The 10,392-nt window shown below is 34.7% G+C and overlaps 1 pseudogene; it reads left to right on the top strand.

Annotated features, from left to right (window-relative positions):
- The first annotated feature begins 1,006 nt into the window (after nucleotides 1–1,006).
- LOC111146032 lies at nucleotides 1,007–1,778 on the top strand (annotated as a pseudogene).
- Nucleotides 1,779–10,392: the final 8,614 nt, after the last annotated feature.

A 10,392-nucleotide genomic window follows, 5' to 3' on the forward strand; every position in this document is an offset into this window, starting at 1 on the left:
GATAGAATATTTTAATTAAAATACAATGTTTTGTTCGATTGAAATAAAGAATAACTCTTCTGCTCACAAGAAAAGCATTTTGAATATAAGTACACAGACATGGTGAAAATAAAAGGATATGAACTGAAGAATTATGAAAACACTAATAAAACAAACACTGGTATCTTTATAATAACAGAAAATGTAGGCAATAAGGCAAGAAGCACTACTACTACTAATAGACATTTTAAAATCATGCAGAGGTCAATCACCTAGAAAATATCACAATTCTAAATATACATGCAGTAAGTACCATAGCTTTAATATATACAAAGCAGAAAATTAGAGATCGAAATGGACAACAGACAATTCCACAATTATGGGGGATGAATTAACAGACCTGTATCTACAACTCACAGGAAAAGGAGTAGAGGCGTAGAAGATTTAAACAACACAAATAACAAAACGATCAAATTCACTTACACTGCACACAACAATAACATCATTTACATTTTTGAACTGCACAGAAACTTTCACCAAATTGATCATGTGTTAAGCCATAAAAAGAAATCTTTAAAAATATCAAATAACTGAAATCACTTAGAGTATATTCTCTCACCACAGAATTTATCTAAAAACTGAATAATAGAAAGGAAACCATAATAACTCCATACTTAGAAATGCCAAGTAATTTGTATGTCACAGAAAATATCGTGTTAAAAATTAGAAAATGTTATGGACCAAATAATAATGAAGACATGACACATCCAACCTTGCTGGATAGAGCTAATAATGCAGTGCTTAAAAGGAATAGACATAAGTAAGTTCATAGAGCAGAAAAGAAGAAATACTAAAAAACCAACTAAGAATCCATTTCAAGATACACACAAACACACACAAATCAACCCTTAAGAATGAAGAAGGTAGTAAATAGTAAGATTGAAAAATCAATGAAATACAAAATAAGCATACAACAGAAAAAATTATCAAAAAGTTGTTTTAGATCCGGCGTGCTGTCCTCGCGACCATGGCGGCTGCCGTACTCTCCGCGTGGCTAGCCCTACAGCCGGGGACCAGGACCCTGCGTGCTTTCTGTACCTCCATGTCTCGGGCCACCCGCTCCACGATACCAAGCCCGCGTACAGCAGACAGGACACCCAGATCTGAAAGACCACTGAGAAGAAAGGCACTACCTCCTAGGACAGAGAAAATGACTGTTGACCAAGATTGGCCTAGTGTTTATCCTGTTGCAGCACCATTTAACCCTCTGCTGTACCTCTTCCCGTTCGAATGGGCTATCCAGTAAAAAGGGGGGTGCCCATGGCAAAGGAGGGAAATCTAGAACTATTAAAGATCCCCAATTTCCTGCATTTAACTCCTGTAACAATTAAAAAGTACTGTGAAGCTCTTAAAGCTTTCTGCACTGAGTGGCCAGCTGCTCTGGACAGTGATGAGAAATGTGAGAAGCATTTTCCCATTGAAATAGACACAACTGATTATGTTTCAGCAGGACCATCTATCCGAAACCCCAAAGCACGAGTAGTAACCTTAAGGATTAAACTTTCCAGTTTGAAATTAGATGACCATGCAAAGAAGAAACTCATTAAACTTGTGGGAGAGCGATACTGCAAGACTACAGATGTACTTACCATCAAAACAGACAGGTTCCCTTTAAAGAGACAGAATTATGATTATGCACTATTATCTGCTAATAGTTTTATACCATGAGTCTTGGAAAACTGAAGAATGGGAGAAAGATAAGACTGAAGCAGACATGGAAGAGTATGTATGGAACAACAGCTCCTCTGAAAAAAATATTCTGGAAACACTTCTCTAAATGAAAGCTGCTGAGAAAAATCTGGAAGTAAATAAAGAAGAAAAAAAAGAAGTTGTTTTAACTTTAAATAAAATTGAAAACCCTTAGCAAGTCAGATTAAAACAAAAAGAAAAAAATACAAATTACCTACATCAGGAATGTAAGAGAAGGTATCCATATAAATCGTCCAAATATTAAGATCATATTGATTAAATATGCAAAATTTTCAGGCAATAAATTTGACAATTTGAATGAAATGGAAAAGTCTTCTGAAAACTCAACTTATCAAAGAGACCTAATAAGAAATTTATAATATGAATAGTCTTAAATAGCCTAAATACATTAATCCAATTTTTTAAATCCTCCCATAAAGAAAATTCCACTCCATAATCAATTAAACTATGAATCCTTCCAAACCAACACTACACAAATCTACCAGAGAACAGATAAACAGGGATAAGTACTAACTCTTCATATGGAGCCTGCATAACCTTGAAACCAAACCCTATAAAGATATGAAAAGGAAGAAACTTACTGGCCAATATTGCTCATCAATCTAGCTCCAATATCCTAAATAAACTATTAGAAAATGGAACACAGTTGTGTTTTAGAAAAAAGGAGCACTTCATGACTAAGCAAAGTTTATTCCAAGAAATTAAGAGTATTTTTACTTTGGGAAATCCATCAACATAATCCACTATATTAATGTAAACACAACAGAAAAATTATATGGTCATCTCTATAGAAGCAGAGAGGTAATTTGGTAAAATTTAACATCTACTTATTTTAAAAACAGTAAACTAAGTGTTAATAATGAAAATAATACAAATTAAAAACGCAATGTAATATCACCACACATACAGATGGTTAAAAATAAAATGACTGAAAATATCAAGTGCTGGAGAATATGCCCTGCATGGGAACTTCTCATACACTGATGGTCAGAGCGCAATTGGATACAAAACCCTTGAAAAACTGATAGTAAACACTACTATTGAATGTACATATACTCCATGACTCAGCGATTCCATTCATAGACATAACGGAAATATGGACATATATTCTCTAAGTACAGGCACAAGAATGCTTAAGGCAGAACTATTTTTAATAGTTTCAAACTGAAAACTAGCCAAATGCCCAAAAATTAAAGGGAAAAGTAAGTTATAGAATATTCATATAATGGAATTTTATGAAGCGATGCGAATGAACAAACTACATCTATAAGCATAGTATATATCATAGCTGAGATATGTATAGCATTAGTTATCTATTGTGATGTAACAAATTACTAAAAATTTAGTGGCTTAATATACATTTTTTCATCTTGAAATCTATAGGTCAGAAATTTGACTTGAGTCTCACGGTACTAAAATCAAGGTTTCGACAGAGCTGTACCTCCTTCTGAAGACTCTACGAAATACTCCCAATTCCTTGTCTTTTCCAACTTGAACCCTGTTCAGTGCCTCAGATCCTTAATCTTACTCTGGAGTTCTAATAGCTAAGAGGGTTTTCAATGTAGCCCAGGCAAGAAGAGCCAGTGCAGGAACTTTTGGCCACTGTGGCTGGTTTTCTATCTCAGAGAACTAAAACCCAAGGGAATTCCACCTCCACGGAGAGAAACACATGGCTTACATATTAGATTAGAATAATCAAGAAGGATTTATTCATCCAGGATAAGATGGCCTGACAGTCCAGCTTTAGAAATTCTAAAGCTAACAAATTTGTTAAGAAATTGTCTAAGTTGGCCAGTAAGAAATTCGAGAACATTTTGTGTCAACTCAAAATCAGTTTTTCTCCCTCTTATACTATTTTTGTCTTAAAAGATCATACAGGGCGCCTGGATTTTACTTATTTATTTGAGGGGCACCTGGGTGGCTCAGTGGTTTAAAGCCTCTGCCTTCAGCTCAGGTCATGATCCCAAGGTCCTGGGATCGAGCCCCACATCGGGCTCTCTGCTCAGCAGGGAGCCTGCTTCCCTTCCTCTCTCTCTGCCTGCCTCTCTGCCTACATGTGATCTCTGTCTGTCAAATAAATAAATAAATAAAATCTTTAAAAAAAAAAGATCATACATACATTCTGTATTTGAAGCAAAGGTAGAAGAGATACAGTGCTTGCACCTGGATTGCATCATTTCTAGATTAAAGTAAGCCAAATTGCTCAAAGACTTTAAAATAGTGGAGTTTAGAGAGACGTTGATACCTTCTTAGGTAGTGATAGCAGGAGTATGCAACCTACTTTAGGCTGTCTTTGGAGTTTAAATAGAGTTCTTCCCGTAGCCTTCCTCCCACATTACCCTGTGTGCTAATACTCTTGAGAATGGTGTAATTAACTTGTGTCACTGCTGTGTGTGACTTTGATAGTGTAGTTTATAAGGCACTAAAATGAGTTTTGTGTATAAACAATCAAACAGTCTCAGATTGCTTTATCAGCTGCTTTATCAAGCAGCTCTGCCAAGAACACAAAGAAATTTAACAGAGGAGCCAACAACAACACACCTGTCTTTAAGGCAGTCAGTTGAGTCATAGTCTGTATTTTTTGCTCCACAGCAGTAGCAATGCACGTGTTCATGTGCTAGGCATAAATGTAAAGGTAAGGATACATCTAATGATTTCGGGGAAGTTTATGATATAATAAGGATTAAATTGTGAAGCACAAGGCTAAATATTATTGTATCCCCTCAGGACTACATGTATGTGTTGGGAAAGGTGTGAGAGAGTCTGTGTCTGTGTTGGGGAGTGCAGTTGGAAAAGCTGCAGGGAAAATTAAATATAAGAATTTTACTTTTCCCCAGACTATCATTTATTTTGATGCTTCTACCTAATACAGCAGATATATGTACAGGAACACAGATATTTTTCCAGCAGTTCTAGCTATATAGAAAAAATAAACAATTTATTATTTTAAAATCTGTATTTGAATAGAAAATAAAAACTGTATTCTGTTTAAAGTTTACAGACACATATGCCCAGAAATGTTTAATCTTTACATATGTGTAAACATTATGAATTTATGCATATTTTTTATAACTACCATTATTAAGCCCTACTTCCTACATGAAGAATAAGCAGTATGTTTTACATGTATTGTCACAGTTGTTCTCACAACAATCTTGAATGATAGGTATTTTGATTCCCTTTCAAGTGTGAGGAAATAGAGAGCTGGGGAGTTAAGGAACTTGCCCTGGATCACACTAATCAGTTAAAATGTTGATTGGTGACATATTCTCTGTGAAGTATTATGCACCAAATATTATGTTTGTAAATATATATTTTGTTTTTTATTCAGTTATTTCCTTCAGATAAATTCCTGAAAGTGGAATTGCTAGTGCACAGGGAAGGTGGGGTGACTACATTAAAGATTCGGGATTTTGTTATTTATAACCTTATATTTGTACCACAGTATAGGAGACTGCATGTTTCATCACGCAGTCACTAAGAGAGTATTGGAATGTTTTTTAAAATTTCAATTTGGGAGCACCTGGGTGGCTCAGTGGGTTAGGCCTCTGCTTTCGGCTCAGGTCATGATCTTGGGGTCCTGGGATCAAGTCCCGCATCGCATTCTCTGCTTAGAGGGGCACCTGCTTCCTCCTCTCTCTCTCTCTGCCTACTTGTGATCTCTCTCTCTCTCTGTCAAACAAATAAACAAAATCTCTAAAAAAAAATTTCAATTTGAAGAGGAAAAAGATGTTAAATGTTTGTATTTGAATTTTATATGAAAGAACTTACAAATATTCACTGACCATTTTTATTTATTTTATTTTTCTTTGAATTCTACATTTATGTCTTTGCATAATTTTCTGAGTAAACTGGTCATCTGCTTAGTGATTTGATGAAATAATCCTAAAAATTATTTAAAATAATGTGCAAATAAGAATAGCCAAGAAAATTTTGAAGACAAAGGAAAAATTTGTTCTTTTAGATACTAATAAATACCACAACTAATACTTCGATGGGGATTCAATAATTTGGCCAATTTATAAATTAATGTATGGGGTATTAATGTTTTTACAATTTTTAAATTTCCAATTCAATAGCATTTATTCAGTAGCCTCCATATATTCAAAGCTTTACTTTATATGCTATAGTAAAATCTGTTTTAGTTTACTTACTGGTTTTATTTTACTATAAATATGTAGTCTTTATATATTTATTCCTAGACAAATTATATTTCTAATGCTGTTGTAAATGAATATATATTATTATATTTTCTAAATATTGACATTTTTCACTTTATAATTCATCACCTGCATTTTATTTTTATCATATTATTTTGCTTTACATATGTATGAATTTTTAAGGATCCAATTTTTCTTTTGCCCTTGTCTCTTGTCATAAACTATATGGACTTTATAGATCTGGTTGATGTGGCTGATAGTAATGGACTAAGGAAGGGACAAAAAAAGTAAAGAGAATGGAGAAAAGAATACAAGAGGATGGAAAAGTGCAGAACAGGCAGGATAATTTTTGTTAGTTGTAATTGGATTGGAAATTGTGGTTTTGCTTTTGCCATCACTTTAAAGGTGGATTAACACCAAGAACCCCTGGACATTTTCTTTACTCTTACATACAATCATAGCAAGTATGGAAATCCCTGGCTATTTAACCCTGTGTAATTGTGTCTGCAATATGACTGTCAAGGACAGAGAAACATCCTTCCAAACACAGGATCCCTCCGTTAATACCTCATGATTGGAGTTCCAAGGCTAAATCTTTCACTTACTTCACTCTCCTCCAGCTTCTGCTGTAACAGTATCCATTGGACAGTTCTCCCCTTACTGAAGTGATACATTCAGTAGTATCTTATTCTTCACCTTGGTTAAAGTGGAATAATAAGACTAGTTCTACAACTGTCTTACACATAGTAGATAAACCTTTCCTCTCACTAAATCCATGGCAACCAGCATCTTGAAACTAGTAAGATTTCAATACTGGATTCATAAAATTCAAAATATTCACATAGTCAAGTCTGGTTGTTTTCTGTTCTTAACCTTTTCTTCAGTTTATATTTATGTAACTGCACTGTGCATCTTTAAACTGAAATTTAAATCATTTCCCTATTCTATTCAGAACCCAATCTATATTTAAAAATATTTGCAACAATAAAAAATGGAAAAGAGTATTTTGTTATTAAAATAACAGATTTTTAATGTTAAATATATTTTCTAGTTTGGGAACTCACTAAAGTAATAATAAGCAGTAAACTTTAATCTTGTTAATCTATTAAACCCAACAGTGATCTCTCAGCCATCAGACACTCTCCCCAAATCATGAACAAAGAAGTATCTCTGTGTAGCCTTTGTTTATTTAGTCCAGAAGTGTTCAGAAGATTTGAATTTGTGCCTGTCTGTGTACAGGAGTACTATATCCTGATCCCTTGGAAGCTGTTAATAATTGTACATGCATCCCACCCTCTGAAATTTTGGTATACATTCTTCTATTCCCCTTTTAGCTCTTCCCAACCAGCCTATCACCTCAGAAGAATTGCTGCCAGTTTCTTGTATCCATCAGCATATGAAAAATTGAGAACAGTAGTTATAATGCCCAATGTCAACATTAAACATTATAGCTGAATTTATGCTGAGCCTTCTAAGGCCTTCACAGTATTTTTCACAAATCATAATTATTCACATTTATATCTATTCCTCCCTATGGAAAAAAATCATCTTTATACTTGTGTTTTCATGATTCTTTTTTGTACTCTCCCAACTTTCTTGGCAATAGCTATCATTTAAAAATAACTTAAAAGATGAATGAACAAAAGAAAGAAGTGAGAAGTTTAAGTAAATTGCCTTTAGGATATAGAAAATTTCTTTTCCTGGGGTCATATCAATATTTACTTCATGTCCAAAGAAGTTTTGCTGCACATTCCATATGCAGTAACTTGTTTATCAAGCTCTATAGGCTTGCATAAGGCAACCACCCTGAAAGGGTTGTAGGTTTTCTGGCCCCATTAACCCAAGGTGTGTAACTCTCAGTTACATACCAGGGATCAGAATTCAATAGGTTCACAGTAGTCTGGAGCATCTTGGAGAATAAGACTGTGTTTGCCCTAAGTTTAGATCAGAAAATCATGGAATTTCATTCAGAGATTTAAAGATACTTAAAGGCAATTAGCTCATTTTTACCATTGCATCTAATTTTGTTTTAAAGTCCAGTTGTCTTCTTATGAAATTCCAGATCAGAGAGCGTTTTTTGCCCTCTGCTAGGGTTTCTGATTTCCTTGGAGAGCAGTGAAGTTATCTTATACTTCTGTTTCATATACTGTACTTAGCATAATGGTGGAAAGCAAAGTCAGGGAACTCAATGGATGTTACAACTAGGGCAACAAAAGGAAATGAAGAAAGCCAGAAGTCATTTATAGAGACATACAGTAGTCAAAGTGGTAGTTAGACAACTAAAAAAAATGGACAGAACTGGCAAATGAACTGGAAAGGAAGCTTACAAAGAATGGAAAAATAGAGCATTAATTTAAAATCAAAGAGCATTGTTCAAACATGGATAAAATGGACAATGGATCATATGAGGTTTAAGTTTCCAGCACAGGACAAGGTTACTAGGACAGGTAACAAGTGGAAACAGGGTATCAGATACAAAGGAAAATTGGTTCACAGTCACAGAAGAGCATGATATTTGGAGCCAGTCAGCTCTGTGAACTTGGCTAATTTGCCTACTTTCTCTAAGTTTGCTTTCATCATAACATTTTAAAAAAAGCAATGCCTGCTTCAAAGGGTTGGTGAAAACATGTCAACTGGCTGCACACAGTAAACACTCAATGATGGAAAGTGGTTATTAACTTTAAGAGGTCAGAGGGTACATGACAGAGTCTTGGTGAGTGGGCAGTGAGCATGCTGCTATACTGGAACCGGTAGTAATAAAGAATCATTTATCAGTCAGTATCATACTATTCTAGTCTGACTTGTCCTCTATGTGAACAGAAATATTCTTTAATATGTGAAAGACCAAACGCTGCTGCTGGCAGCACTTATAATGGTTCAGCAATCACAACTATGTGGATCCTGAATACCTTAGCCACCTTGCTAATTCCATATCATTCATCTTCCCTCAATCACAGAGGTACCATAGATTAGAATCACAATGCCAATTTCTAATTATTAAAATAGGGTCAAATATAATCACCCACACCCACCCTTCTACAGACCCCTAAAGAAGAACCTGTTATTTTTCTCACATCCACACATCGCAAGGTCAGCTACTGCCAGGATTTTCAGTGCTGACCCAGAGCCATGATTTCCCTATTTCCTTGTAACTACTGCTCTTTGGGGGAGAATCATATCAAGTCATTTCAGTCTCTAGTCCTTTTCACTGTGGTCATACATGACTCTTCTGTATACACATTCCTCGTTCCCTGGAGATTTTAGTGCCAGGCTCTCTTCTTTCCCACTCTCATCATTCCATTATCCTGGGAGATATCTGCTTCCACAGAGAACTAGTCTCTGAGTACTTTGGTCTTAACTATAATAACCCACACCTTCACTCCAAACAAGCCAATGTTTCTTGGACATTTTCGTCTAGTGTTTCCTTTTTTCCCTACCTACAATCTATCTGATGATGCTAATGGAAAAATTTCACAAAACTGTACCAAATAGAACCAAATATGGTTGTCATCCCCAAATGGGTCCTCAATGCCACCATGATACTTTTATGATTTCTCAATACTTTAATATTTTTGAAGATTGCTATTCTCACCTTTAGCCCTCTACATTGCAAGACCTTCTCTACTCTTAAACATTTGAATTAGAACATCTATGCTGTTGATCTTATAGAGAAAATAAAGACATAAGAATTTTCTTGATTTTCTATAGCTATAATCAAACTTACAGACTTCCCTGCATAAACATTGATCTTTTTCTTTTTTCCCCCCTCTTAAAATGAAAATGCTATCTCTTCTCTTGTCTATGGTGATTTTCTCCATTTGATACTGACCTTATTCTCTCCTGACTCGTCAGGTTTATAAATTATTTTTTTCCTATACCTACTCTAGATTTAAACATTTCCAAACATGACTCCTCCATATTGATTATCCTTGCTTTTACTTAACTTCTACTTAATGATTATGTCTCATCTGAGATCTAAAATCCTCTGGAAAACCTAATGTAGCTTCAGTAAATGCCCCTCAAATGTGCTATCAAAAATATTTATACCTCCTCTTTTTTAAAAAAAAAAATCCCTTTAAACAGTGTGTTTAAGATGTCTGTTTTCTATCTTCCCTATCAGATTATAGGTTCTTGGAATGCAGAGAATTATTTACCATCACATTGCTAGAAATAGACCAGAACCATAGAAAAGACCATAGAACATAGACTTGGTATAAAGCAGGTGCTTAGTATTTGTCAAACTGAATAAATCAATAAATTATATCATAAATATATATTCCAGTGAATTTAATATTAAGCCATGGAAGAATTCAAGAATAAATTATTAAATAGATCATTTGTAAGCACTTCAAAAATAAAATAGTGATGACTAGAAGACATCATGGGTTCACAAAGAACAAGTCATGCCCTATTAATTGGATTTTCTCTGGAAGATGAGAATGCCCTAGATGGAGTTCCTAAACTTTTCTCTTTAGAACTGCTT

Source organism: Enhydra lutris, unplaced genomic scaffold (genome assembly GCF_002288905.1).
Source record: "Enhydra lutris kenyoni isolate GAN:26980312 unplaced genomic scaffold, ASM228890v2 scaffoldscaffold1, whole genome shotgun sequence".
Lineage (NCBI taxonomy): Eukaryota > Metazoa > Chordata > Mammalia > Carnivora > Mustelidae > Enhydra > Enhydra lutris.